General features: G+C 36.5%; 1 protein-coding gene across 5 annotated transcripts in view; it reads right to left on the bottom strand.

Moving 5' to 3' along the window:
- The window catches only part of MUSK (muscle associated receptor tyrosine kinase), an 87,014-nt gene that overhangs the window by 49,199 nt on the left and 23,143 nt on the right, over nt 1-14,672 (bottom strand). The gene's annotated exons all lie outside the window — the stretch shown is intronic.

The following is a 14,672-nucleotide window of genomic DNA, read 5'->3' as shown; positions in this document are numbered from 1 at the left end:
TTAAATGACATAAAATTTCAAATTACTACTCTTAGTCGGGCAGTACTACACAGAAAATAAACTACAGCATACCCAACAACATAGCTCATTCATGCATTTTTATTTTAATGCTGACAGTTACCCTTTCAAGGCAACAGACTGCCTACTATTCTGATAAATTGTGCTTTCCCTTTGTTAGCATGGCTTCTCCTTTTACAAGGCCCTGCTGTGAAGTCAGTGAGGTTGAATCTGGGATCTCAACTATCATTTCTATGGCAATAGACTCATGTTGTGGTAAACAGAGGATTAGGGGGTTTCTGCAGAACAGAGCCTACCACCAACAGAGAGTCTCTCCTCCGTATCCACTCCCGGAGGCTGCTCAGAGAACAGGGAGGAGCAAACCATTATCTTGTAGGAAACTACCAGTGAAGCAAGCCATAAAGAAAAATGTAAAAATGTCTACATTGGGTATGCAGAATGAGAATTTATAATTTTTAAAAAAATCCCAGGAAAGAGACAACCGCCAAATTAATGGTTCCAAAACGTTTAATATAACTATATCAGACGTAGATCCCACCTAGAGCTGTTTTTCTTCCCTGAAAGTTTGTTTGTGTCCATTTAGACCTTTCTTCAAATTAGTGACAAGCCAACTGCAGCATTTGTTTATAAGTGTAAAATAGCAATGCTATTGTTAACAACTTTGAATGCTAGGAATGTATTTGCATAGCTCTTCACAGGTTATGGTTATTTGCATACGCGATATATGTTATCTCCTTTAACCCTGATCCTATTCCTGTGATTAAACATAAATTGATATTATTCAGCCCATTTTCCAGACGAGGAATCTGAGACTCAGAGCTTTGCTATAGATTCAGAGCCAGAAACGCCACACTCCAGTTTTCAGACATCAATTCCCTGTTCTAATGTGCTTCATAGTAAGAAACCCTCATTATTGAGCTTAATACCCAATCCTCTTAAATGTAAGCAAACTTATAATTTCCCCTTTTAAATTTTATTCTGATTGAACGTTCCCTGCCTCCACCAACCAAGTCTGTGGCACATTCCTGTTTTATTTTTTCAAGGTCAAAGACGACTTAAAAGTTGTTAAATTGAATACATTTATGGTTAAAAGAGTTAAAAGTCTCTGTCAAATGTACCTATAAAAAGAAAATCACTTTTTTTTTTGAACAACACCCCCAACAGTGCCTGGTATTCGATACCAGTTTTTTCATACTGAAAACTGGTCATGTGGACCCTTGAAATCATAGAGATCCCTGGTTTCCAACACAGACATAATCAGGAAAAATAAATGAAGGTCCATGTGTGGGCCAGATTGGCTCTGAAAAATTGCATTTGAACGCCTTTGGGCTGGGCATGTTTTCCTAGTTCCTCAACCCAATTGTGATTATTTCCAAATCTTACTATTTTTGGTTTTCACCAGCCAAGTAACTATCTATGAGTAGCTGAGAGGAGTATGGGACTCCAAGGGAATACTAAGTGTCTTCATTCCCTGGCCGCTATTATTTCCAAAAATTTTTTCCACTAAAGTTAAAAGGCCTCAGTAAATTTTGAGACTCTTATTCGCTCATCATTTTTTTTTTCCCTCATACACTGTTCTTTTTTGGGTTCTGGAACAAGCGAAGGTACATTCTTCATTTCTTTTCAATTTTGCTTAATTTTGGTTTGATCTTTTACTGGACTGTACTTCAGAGTATATCACGAAGACCATGCTGAGTTCCCTCTGCTATCACTTTGTACTTACTGTTGTTACTGATGTTCATTTTGCTTGATTTGTTTGGAATTGGGAGCAGTGTGAAATTTTGAAAGAATGCACCCCTTTCCTCCCCTGTGGATCTACAGAACCAACTCAAGAGGTGAAAGATTGTCTAAGATATGCTGTTTTCCTAGGAGGAGGCCTAGAAGTTCTGCCAGAAATTATATTTTCATATAGAGACTCTCGGCGTTTCTTTCTAGGCACAAGTAGAGATACACAGCTCTATACATATGTATTTACACATGCTTATATATTTATTCAAGTAGGTACCACATCCACACACATGCATGCACAATTGAGATCACTTTAAATTAGAGAAGATGATGCAAGAATAATCTGCAAAACCTATTCAAGCTTGAGTACACTCATTCAGTGTATGAGATTGTTGGTCATTTCGAGGTCAGACTATAGTCCTAGTTTTTTCATGTATCCTGCTTGCTTAGCCTATGATCCCTCTTGACCTCTGAACTTACTGTTTTACTACCTATCAATTTTTAAATATTTGGCTTCATGGTCTTTATTTCCATTTAACTGCTTTATGTGTAATGCATCAGTCTTGGCTTCCAAACTGATGTGTAATCTCCGTTGGGGCTGGAGGCAGGGAACAGCATAGCATACTTTACTTTTGTTATGTTTTTGTTTCCCCCTAAAGTTTAGCACAGTCTCTTATAGAAAAAAGAAAATACTTAAAAAAGGAGCTGGGTAGTGATTCATTTTCCTTTTCTACTTTCTTGGAATTGTTCAATAAGACATTTAAAATAGAGAATCAGAGACTTCTCTTATTGGAATAATCTGAGATATAATCAACATCTGAGTTAAATAGTATATCCATCATTTTCTTGAATACTTTGATTTATGGGGAACTCAGTATTATCATAGCAACCTGTTAAAAAGAATATATTCTAAAATACTGTTAAAAAAAGGAATATATTCTAAAGCAAACCAAATCAGTCTCCTTTTAATTACCCCCCCAAAAACTTAGTTTTTTTTCCTATCCCCTGGAAAAAAAAAAAAAAAAAAATCCATCAAATATTTTCATTTTTCGAAGCTTGCTAGCTCCAGTTTACCATGCTAATTGCTCACTTTTGAACTTCCTTATCTTACCTTCTTATCTTAATTTACCCCCAGAACTAAAACTAATACATACATACATAGAAAGTCTCACAAATTCAAAGAATAGTAAGACTCTTTCTAATATTCTACTTCTGTGACTATAAATTTGCATATGTTTTTATTTGCATTTATATAAAAATATGTCATATTCCATTGAAAATCATGAATATCCAACACTTGTTTTTATACTTGCTCTTCAATTTTGAACATGAGTGTGTGTGTGTGTGTGTGTGTGTGAATATGATTTGATTTTAAGAAAGATAAATTAAGTTTTTCCTATTCATTTCACTGTGTTAGTTGATTGGAGAAGAAATTTGGAGGGGAAATGTGTTATTATATGGGAGGAGGGAAAGCCATCAAGATTCCCTGGCAGAAATGAACACATTTAGTAAGATCATATAGGTCACGTAGACCTTGTGGAGAGGAAGAAAGAGACCAGAAGATGAAACAGGCAGAACTGAGGGATGGCTCCCATTCTTCAGACTGCGAGAGTGAGGAGAGCCAAGAAGATAATAGGAATCTGGCCACCTAGGCCAAAGTCTCAATGGAGGCTGCCATTGCACATTCTTGCTCCTTGTAGGATGGTGTTGTTTATAATTTTCTTCATAGGCAAAACCTTAAAGAAATCTCTGAACATCTGGTACTGTCAGGAAAACATTCTAGGACTTTTTCACTTTTCAATGAAATGATTTGCACCAAGCAGTTAATAAAGCAACTAACACACAGCTAGAACGTACTAGAGGCTAATTTTGAAGCCAGGTCTTCTAGCTCGCTCTTTCTTTCATTTATTTTTTTTCAGAGCTGTTTGTAGCTCATGGTATCTTCCTGACTGATGAAAGCTATTTCTCCATCGGCCTTCAAAGAAAGAAGGTATATTTTGTTTTTAAATTTCAGTCTGCCTTAGGGAGCTACATTCCAGATATGGATCGTGTTGAGTACCCTTTTTGTAGAAGCTTGTACTTAAATCCATTCCTTACTTATCTGAGAAGAGAGGAATCATTCTGTAGAAAGAGAAGTCCATTGTTCAGACCTTATTATTAAAAAAAAACATGGCTGCTAATCAATACTAGATTATTTGAACCCATTCTTAAATAGGCTGCATTTGTCTCATCTAGCATTGTATTTTACGAATTATTGCGTTGGAGATGCCTAGTAGAAGACAAGCACCACAGGCAGCAAAAGGGTCATTTTAGTTTTATTTTTTACTTAAAAAAAATTGGCTCAGGCGATTATTGAAAAGTAATGATATTGAGGCTCTGTGGTACTCTGTTTCTGGATAGATTATTTTGTTTTCCAATCATTAAAAGAACATGTGACAATAATAATAATAAACCTAAGTAAATACCTGGATTTTCTTTGCTGACTTCTTGGTAGCTAAAGCAAAGAAACCCGACTCTAGTGTGCTGCCACTGTTTACATTTCTGTTTCCTTTGAAGCAGAGCAGTGCATGAGATTTATCCACTGTGGCTCCATCTCTGAAGGAATCAGAATGCAAGCTCCTTTAGAAAACATACACAGCACCCTCACAAACAGCCTTCCTTTGCATCTTCAAAGTAAGGCTGGCCTGGCTCTGTGACATCATGATTCTCTCAAGTGGCTTGGGCTGGAAACCTTTCTGTGGACTTTGAGATAATAACATTTCCCTAGCTTGTAAATATGGACGGTGAATAATGACCATGAGCAAGAAGTGTTTATCAAGTAAATCAGATAAGAGCCACACGAAGTTGACTTGTTTTTAGTTCAGTCCTAGATGGAGATGGAGCAACTATTAAGAATATTTTTGTTAAAATGGTTCTGAAAATATATTAGAAGTTTAACCATAAGCCAATGAAGAAGTTGGACTTCAGTTGTGATTCATGTTTTTCATTCTTGAAAAAAGCGTATATTTTGGTTTTCGTGGGGAGGAGATGCTAAGCTGCTTAATTGCCAGGACAGAAGCCTTTCTTGGTTTACCCTTTTTAAGGCTTTAATTTTAAGATCATTTTAGAGTTACAGAAGAGTTGCAAAGATAATACAGAGGGTTTCCAGGTACCCTTCACCCAACTTCCTCTAATATTAACATCTTATATAACCATGGTACATTTATCAAAATCTTTGTTTACTTTTAAATAACATTTTGGACCTAATCTCATGAAAAGGAAGATACTTGAGCTCTGACAGCAATCAAAGAAGGTAAAGGTTATTAAGAACAAGAATTTTTTTATTTTAAGTTATTTTATCATTATTATTATTATTATTATTATTATTATTATTGTTATTTTAGCTCACCAGAAATTTTAGCCAGGAAAAGAAATAGGAGCTATAACCTTAAGCTTAAGTGACACCATAGTCTCCTGGTTGTCTAAAATGGCTTGGCTTGGGAACATTTCTGTGGTCTTTGAAATGGAATTCCAGATGCCCAGATATGACCACAGGCCTCCAAACTGTAGGTCCCCATGCTAAAGAGATGGCATTTGAAAACCATGTCTAAGAAAGATACCACGTGTTATAGTCTCAGTGTTAGCCCCTGCGTTGAATTGCAGCCCATTCTGGTTTTTATGGCATCCCAGTAGCTACTGTCTTGTACTGTTGGTCTCTTACTCCCTGACTCAGCAGCAGCTTGTGCTCTCATGATAAATCTACTTCCCCCCACCCCCATCACTGTGATATGATCTGTACATGAGCTGCTATTCATCAGTCAAAGCCCTGATGGACCTCACCTCTCTGAAGCTTTCCCTGACCTCCCACCATCTCCCCTGTCCTGTACTTCTATCATTGCAAATAGTTGAACTTCAATTTTTGTAATTACTTGCTTGCATGCTCATCTTCCTCACTGAATTTGAAAACTTTTCCAGAAATGAGCCATGTCTTTATCTCTGTATCCTTAGGAATAATCTCATTCCATAAAATACAGTAGGCACTCAACAAATGAATAAATTTGAAGCTTATTCTAACTTTTATCCTATGAATTATGGATAAGCTAACTTTTTCCTTAAATTTTTAAGCTTTGTCTGGAATAAAGACATTCGAAGTAGAAATCCTCAAGTCAGTGTTTCTCGGTGTGTGGTTCATAGACTACTCGGGTTAGGTTCATTTGGGAAATTGTTAAAAGGCCCTAACACAGACCTATTAGATCTAAATCTCTGGGGAGTGCATCCTAGAGCTATAACTTTTAATAAGATTTGCAGAGGCTTTTGATGTGCATTGAAGTTTGAGAACCACTACCTTGGAGGAAGAGTTGTATTAATTCACCAATTTTGTTATTTCCATTTCTTTCCATAGAGGTTTTGAAGTGACTATAATTAATGATGTGACAGTAAATTAAATGAAATAACACATTAGTGTCAGGCAAAGGAGACTTCTGGTTGGCTTAGTGTAACAGGTGCTATGACTTGGATTCTGAGATACATGCCAGGTAGGGCAAAAAACAAAGTAAAAATAAAGTACACCATTCTCACGACAAGGAGGGAAACAAAAGGCCAATTTCTCAGGAGAGACCATTTTTCCCCCACCCAGGCACTAAATTTTTAAAGCAGTTTCTCAAGATTTACCTTAAAGTAGTAAATGATGGAATGATCGATATTTTTGACAAGATTTTTTGGCGAACCGCTATTTCTGTAATGAGTAAAATATGCGGTAAGCCCAGGATATGCACTAAGGTTGCTTTGATTTTCCTATTGCGGATACTATGTTTCGTACCGACTCTAAACAGCCCCTTTCCTGTTTGCCAGTAAAGGCAAATCTTCATATAGCTTCTTAGATAAGCTTTCTCTTATCACTTGTCCCAATGGGGCCAAACCAGAGTTACAATCTCTGACAAGTACCAAGCATGCAGGTATAAAACATTGCTGATTGAGGATAGATTTATGTTCTTTGGAAACAAGAGAAGCAGTTGGCAATGTTGACATTCTATTTTTGAAATCTGAGAGACCTAACCAGCAATATTCTCTGGGTAGAATGTAAACAACAGGGAACAAGACCACCAACAGCCACTATTCATCAAGGAGCCCCAGTATTTATCAAGGCATATATGCTCTTAGTCCATTTTAAGAACTCTATGCTCTAAGTAATATTGCTCCCATTTCCCAAATGAGGAAATAGACTTGCAAGGGTTGAGTAAATCATCCGACCTCACATAACTAGCAAGTGGCAGAGTCAGGATTAGCACCCATATCTATCTGATGCTAAAGCATGTGAGCACTCCAGCATGCTGGTCTATGAAACATAAACATGGGGAAAGGGAAAACTCAAGAATGGGGTAATGGAAGATATCCTGGCCTGGGAACCGAGACGTCTGAGCTCCTTGCTAACTTGGAGAAAGTACTGATTTTTCTAGTCTCAAGTTTCCTGATCTGTGGCACGAGGGACAGAATTACGACTTCAGGCTGAAAACCTATGATTACTCTTCTGATGGAACCAAAGTTAATAAAAATCAACTCTCTTTTAAAGAAATATGTAGGGTTTTTTTTTTTTTTTTTTTTTGCCTTTGAACTTGATTGCGTCTACCTCAAAGATAAAGATGACACATGGAATAAAGAGCTGTGCTTATCTCCACAAGTGTTTTTAAATCATCACTTCTGTTGCGCAGAAGATACATTAGTCTGAGAACTAACACTGATAACTATTATCTGAGTGACTGCTGTGTACAGTCTTGTAAGAGCTTTAAATATGTTATCTTAGTTTATCCTTTTTACAACATATGAGGTACAAAGTATTATTAACCTCCTTGTACAGGTAGAGAAACTGAGGCACAAAGAGACTAAGGAAACTACCTGACATTCCACAAGTGGTGGAGTGAGGACCTGAACTTAGGAGTTTCCTCTAGGCTCTGGAGCCCATGTTCTTAGCCAGTACGTTAAGTTCCCTCTAAAAATCATGCCTTGACTAGTTTATCATTCGTGGAAATGAACATACTAATTACAATTTGAAAGTCATCTATTTGACTCCTGAAGGAAATAACTTAAGTAATAGTATTTGAATTCCGTATTACCATTGAGTTCTAATAGCTTTCTATTACATCTTTTCATGATTCAGAGTTTCTACATTTTGAAATTAAGGCCAGCGGAGGCATGGCCTTCTCTATCTTGCACGGTGTGAAATGAGTCTCTGCTGCATAAATCAGTGCAATAAAGAGAAAGAACGTTTCCTTTTTTGCCTATGTTTGCTTGAACTTGTACATCTCATTTTGACACCTAAAAAATGAAAATCAAAGCTTACTCTGATTCGAGTATGCATATTTCAGGTCACAGTAACTTTTCATTTCAAATAATGCAATGTCCCCATTATAGTAAACAATTTAAGAAAAATCTTTGAGGCACATTTTTTTTCTTCAAACGTGCAGTTAAAGAGGGCCTACCTGTTTTTTCACTTGATGTAGCATCTGTTCAGTGCTATAATCATTATATAACTTTTTCTTGCCTTAGAGAACTCTCGTGACAACTCCTCAACTAAAGGACCACTGTACCATTGTTTCTTGAAAGCATTATGGGACTTTTTAGATGGGAATGCAACATAATAGCCCCTTAAGTGGAAATCAGTGGATAGAACTCTTCTTTTAGAGCATGCACCTTATTAATCATGCAGATTTAATTTTCCCCATGATGACCCCCAGGTATATCAAAGACTTCTGCCTTTTTCTTTGGTTTGGTTTTTAGATAGACAATGTATTCATGACAGCAAGTCAAACCTGTTAGTGGCATCAAGCAAGTGGAATTGATGCCGGGTACAGGAGCACCGCAAATTTTATTAAAACTGCAAATCACTGAGAGCACAGCACACGTTGGGGTTTAAATACCTCTCTCTGTGGCATTTGTCATATTAAGAGCTGCAGCATAAACAAAGGAAAAAGCAAATCAAATGTTGTGTCCACATTACTTGATCACTTCCACTCTTCTAGATGCAATAAGGAAATCTGATCTCTAGGAAGGAAGGCAGCCAGAAGTCTAACCTATTTGAAGACAGTGCTGATCTCTTCTAGTTAGATCTATTGACATTTGCCTCTGGGACATCATGTGTGTGTGTATGTGTGTATGTATGTTTATATGTATGTATATATGTTTATGTATGTATATGCATATATACAGGTACATATATGTGTATATATAATGTATATGTGTAATGATTTATTTTTACCTTTTGGGATTCTGTTGTTGTCTGATATACTGCATATGTCTGCAAAAAATCTTCCCAAAAAAGCCTTTGATAGACAAAGGCAGCCCTAAGGATACATGGGAAAGCCTTTCAGACTGCGGAGAAACAGACTGACAACACTTGAAGGCCTTGACAAGTGATGGAGGCTCATGTACTGAGGCCACTTACATTCGCCAGGTGGCTCACCTTCCCTCCTCACTCCCCAAACTGCCTCTCTCAGGTGTTGAGACAGGGTTCTGCTTTTTGAGGCCTCCTGCAAATGAGGTATTGTTTAAACATTTGGAAAGCCTACAATAACCCTCTACCTCGGAGGGTTCTCTTCCTGGTCTTGATCTACTTTGACGGCTCTCATCTGCAGCTTTAGACAGGTACTAAGCCACCTCTCCCACTGGTGATTGCTGACAGAGAACCCTCCCTTGGTTCCAGCTTCTCTTCTGCCCAATCTTTTCCTTCATAGCTTAAACCTCCAAGGGTAAACAAGGTAATAATAGAAAATGCAGTTGACAGGGAGTCCAGTACATTCCACCATACACCTATTTTAAATGGAGTCTCAAGTATTCTACACTCAGCCAGTTTCTATACACAAAGCAGAATTGTCTGAATGTGAAATCCACAGAATGTGATAAAATCGACACTCAGTTCCAAATCAATAAATCATTTCATAATAGTTAAGTCAAAGAATATAAGGGAAACGTGTAAGGATATAGGGAAATATAAGAAAATTAGATATTTGTAAATTTTTAAGTGTATATTTTCCAATGATTTAAAAAGTCAACAATGACTTCTCCACGCCAGCTAAAAAAATTATATTATCATTTTAAAATTGGGGTCAAAAACAGGAAAGTAAAAATCAGAATCTTGCATTTCAGTGGTCATCTAAAGCCTCTGAGATACAACCTCTCCTTAAAAACTCCAGCCCTGCCATCCATATCATCCCATTCCATTACCACATCCCTGTGCCACTGAATGTCTGTCTTCCTGGCCGTTAGAGAACTTAGAGAAAACCAGTTCAATAAAGATACATAAGAGAGACAGTATGGATCATTCTTTGGATACCTAAAGTAGAACATGAGGCAGATTGGAGAAACAGATAGACTGTCTCTTGACTTAGAATTCCTTCTGTAGGGCACTGAAAAGTCTCTTCTGTCTCTTTTCAACCTAACAAAACCAATATGCAGCAAATATAATTGGTGGGGGGGGGGGAGAGGGGAGGGACTACATGGAATCATGCCACTGAAAATGATGCTTTCATCTCTGTGGGGAACTGATAGAAAGAAATGATCTTAAGAGGAAGGAATATATCTAGTTAAATAGAAGGAAATCTTTATGAGCCAATATGATTGATTTATTTTTGTTTTATCATTATATATTCATTCTCATATTTGGAGAATGACCTCAGCTTGAGGTCAGAAACTACCAAGCAAGTGTGATTGTCTTTAAGACCAGTGAGACAAATCTCAGTTTCAGAGATATTAAAATGCACAACAAAGGGAACAAATATTAGCCAGTGGCGATTATAAGAAACAAATATCTCTGAGATTCACCCCAGCTATGGTAAAATACTTAAAAATGAACATCTTAGAATCTATGGAATATGATATGGAGATTTCTCTTGCCCTCGTCACATCCTGCCATGAAACCTATCCTAAAGGCCATTGTCACAGAGGTACATGAGACGGGTTAAATTTTCCAAAGGAAGATACTCCACTGTTATCAGATGGACAACTCTTTTCTGCATTTCAAGTGACTATGGAATTTGGGAGATGATAGATACTTCCCTACCAGTGTTAAATCAGCATACCTGTAGAGTTGTCACCTAGCAGTAATGCTTCACTTTTCCATGGGAACTTACCTTTGTTTACGTTGAGTCATAACACTCAACCACATCTAGAAAATGCTCATTGAGAAATCAGAACCCAAATTGAATTTTAGTGTTGGATCCTCCAAGCCACTATGGAATCACAGATTCCAGGTCTGCCCATAAAGTAAGAAAGAAGAGTCAAATGGGGGGAGAATCCACTAGCAGGTGCTGCCCTCTGAACTCCTTCACTTCCCACTCCATCCAGGTGGCTCCCTTCCTCTTCCAGGCCTCAAACTTCCTTCCCTAAGGAAATGGCATGTTTCATCTTCTGTTCATCAGGACCTCACCCTCAACCCCAGTTCTTCAGCCAATGGCCGATGTTGTAAATATCTAATCAACATAGGAACCAATTGCCTTTGACAAAACTTTTCCCGTCCCTGAGTTTGTTCTAGAGCAGAATGGAGCAGAACTGCAAAAATATTATATCAAACCAATGAACAGAAAGGTTGATGTCACTTTATCAAAATAGTATAATGTTTGGAAGAAATAATTTTTTCCAAAATATAAGTACATGTATTAATTCTTCCTCTTTATAAAAATCCAAAAAGTATAGAGAGCTATGTAAAGTGTATGATAGACGTTAACCTCCTATGTAATTCTACATGCAGAGATGATGACTATTAACAGCTTAGTTTATACATTCTAATATAGAATATATAAAACATACTGTTCTTCAACTTTTTCACTTATGAACACATTAATATTTCTAATGAGCTAATATTTCTAATGAGATAGAATAGAACCTTGCACGTAGTAAGCACTATATAGGTACTTAATAAATAGTAATAAATACAGCAAATAATTGTATAGTGTTTGCTATGTGCCTATATTAATTCATGTAATCATTGCAACAACCTAAGAGGTAGGTGCTAGTTTTTTTTACCCCATCTTAGAGATGAGGAAACTGAGGCTCATTGTTGGAAAACAGACCCAAATCACATTTTTGGTGGATAATTGTAAAAGTTAAAGTATATAGATTGATCTCATTCTTAATAGCTGCATAGGATTTTTTCACATACTTTATCAGTCTCCTATTGATGCAAATTTATTTTATTTTTCAAATTTAAATTCATTAAAAATTTTTACTATTACAAATAACTTTGTGGTAATCTTGAACATACACTTATGTATATAATTCCTCTAGATAAATGATCAGAATTAAATTATGGAGACAAATGTATACACATTTTGAAGCTTGATTTTTTAATTAAGAACAAAGAAAGACACCTCCATTAGACTAGACCAAATAATAGGAATAGTTGAAAGTGTTGGTTTCTTTATTGCTGTCATCCTAATTGTTGTCCTTTATAAGTAATCTGTTTTTTCTTCAATAATTTAAGATCACCTCTTTGTCTTTGGTGTTTATTATGATGAATCTCGGTCTGAAACTATTAATGTACCTGCTCTTTGTTTTTACTGATTGGGACTCATTGTGCCTCTCATACTTGAAGATTTAAATCTTTCATTAATTTTGGCAAGTTTTCAATCATTATGCTTGTGAGTATAGCCTCTCATATTTTCTCTATTCTCTCTTTCTGTAATGCATATCCTTAATTATTTCTTTAATTCAGTTTTATCTTTCCCGTCTCTCTGCATTGAAATTCTAAATTTTGAAGAGGTGACTTCTAATGCGTGCATTATCTCTTCATCTCTAACATACCATTATTCATCCATTGAATTTTAATTATAATTATGTTTTTCATTTGTTAAACTTATTTAATTCTTTCTCAGAACTGCCTTTCTTCTTCTAATGTATTTTTCTTTGCTTTTTTTCTCCTTTTATCTTTAATTAGTTCAAACATATTTATTTTCAAGTCTCTATTATATTGTGTTAGCTGAATTTCCTGGGGTTTTAATCCCTTTGAATATTATGTCAGCTAACTCTTACTTAAGGCAGTTTGTTTCCTGTGGATGCTATAATTCTGCATCGTGAACTCATCTTTAGTGTGGCTTTATTATGAAAATCCTATAGAATCTGGGTAAGGTATTTTTTAAAGCTTTTTTGTTGTTAAATCTTTGGCCTGGGACCGATTTTTATGTTAATTTCTCTAGCTTGGGAGCCCCAGACTGTGCTAGCAGTATGAATTCACTATCAAACCTATATGAGATATAGTCCTAAGCATTGAATACAGACTCATTATCAGAAAACCTCTTTTTTTTCTTTCTCACACCTAGAATTCAGGTAGCCAGATAAGCCTCTACATTGTCTTTCTGTACCATTGGATGGAATTTTTCTGGTCCACCTTTTCACTTCTGTGATTCTCAGTTTTATGGAAGGTTCTCAGTGCTAACCTTCCTTCACAGGGGCCCACAACCTTGTCTCCTGTTCCCTTAAGAGTCTTAAAATACACATTCTAGGTTATAGAGATGGCTACACGTGCCATTAGCTCCAGGACAGTGCAGAACCAGCTTATGAGCTTACTGCTGTTTTTTCAATTCCTATTCATTCCTGGCCTCTGGAGATATAATTTTATCCTGTGGGTTGTATGAATAACCCAGCAATTCTGGGTGTTTGTAGTAGGAAGATATTCATGTTATCTTGTCTGTCATATTGCTGGTGCTGTAAGTGTTTAATCCTACATTTGTATATTTGGTATGAAGAAATACCATGATTAATTGCTTCAACCACCCATTCTCTTGCAATAATTCTCAAATCCTTTGCCCTGTTTTCCTTCCTGGCAAACTCCAATTCCTGTATCTTGCCTTTGGATTTGGCATTCTACTTTGTCTGAACTTCTTTTTCTACAGTGAGGCACATTGATGTCACTCCATATTCACAGTCCCATTCTCTACTAAAACTTTAATGTTACCTAGGAATCGTAGTTCCCCTTGTGAGTCATCTCTCCCATTCCCAACAGCTATTTTAAAACCTTTCCACTCTCCTCAGTCCTCCACCTCCCTTTACAGAAGTGTTTTCAGAAGATAAACTAACTTTCTACTTCCTAAAGGAAATAGAATCCAACAGAGCTTTCTCAAATTCCATCTACCAAACTCACTAACTCGTTTATAGTGGAATATACCCCCTTTCTCCTTCCTATTACAAGGAAGGAAGTTCCTTCTTCCTAAGTACAGTGATCATATAATCTGTCATTGAAGCCTGGATACTTTTGAAGGTACAAGGAGGATTCTATTAATAATTATTCTAGGACAACAGGTGTAAACCAGAACTGTCCTGGGCAAACTGGGATAAGTGGTCACCCTCTGTATAGGGTTTATCACTCTATTTGTCCCCTCGATACACTGTTTTTGCCTTCCCTTGAAGTACCGCATTCCCTTGAATAGTCTACCTCTCTCCTTTATATTTAAGTGTCCTTTTCTCTGAGCCTCTTCTCATTCATATTTTAACATTTTCAGTTTTTTAACATTTTAATCTTTTTAAAAGAAAAATCTTGCACAACATTACCTATATACCATATATACCTCTAGCTACTGCTCACTTTTTTGATTTTTCCCTTTTCTCTGCCAAATTTATTGAAAAAAATTTGTTGATACCTACTGTCTCTTTTTGTCAGCTCCCATTCTCCATCATTTATATTCTCTTGTCTTTTTCTCTCACCCCTATTCTGACACTACTCTTGGCAGTGTCGCACATGATTATCTGTTCCTTAATAGAGTACACAATATTTAGCATTACTCAATGTCTTAGACACCTCTGTGAGTTAGTTGTCCTCTGTTTCTTAGTTTCTTAAAATAGCACAATGATAGGACCTTCTTCACCGACTGTTAGTGAGGATTCAATAAAATAATCCACGTAAGCATTTAGCATTTTAAAATGTTAGCCATCCCATTGCTCATCCTTTTGGAAGAACATCCATG

The sequence above is a fragment of the Neomonachus schauinslandi genome, chromosome 13 (assembly GCF_002201575.2).
Source record: "Neomonachus schauinslandi chromosome 13, ASM220157v2, whole genome shotgun sequence".
NCBI lineage: Eukaryota > Metazoa > Chordata > Mammalia > Carnivora > Phocidae > Neomonachus > Neomonachus schauinslandi.
This window is presented reverse-complemented; position numbering and strand designations above follow the sequence as displayed.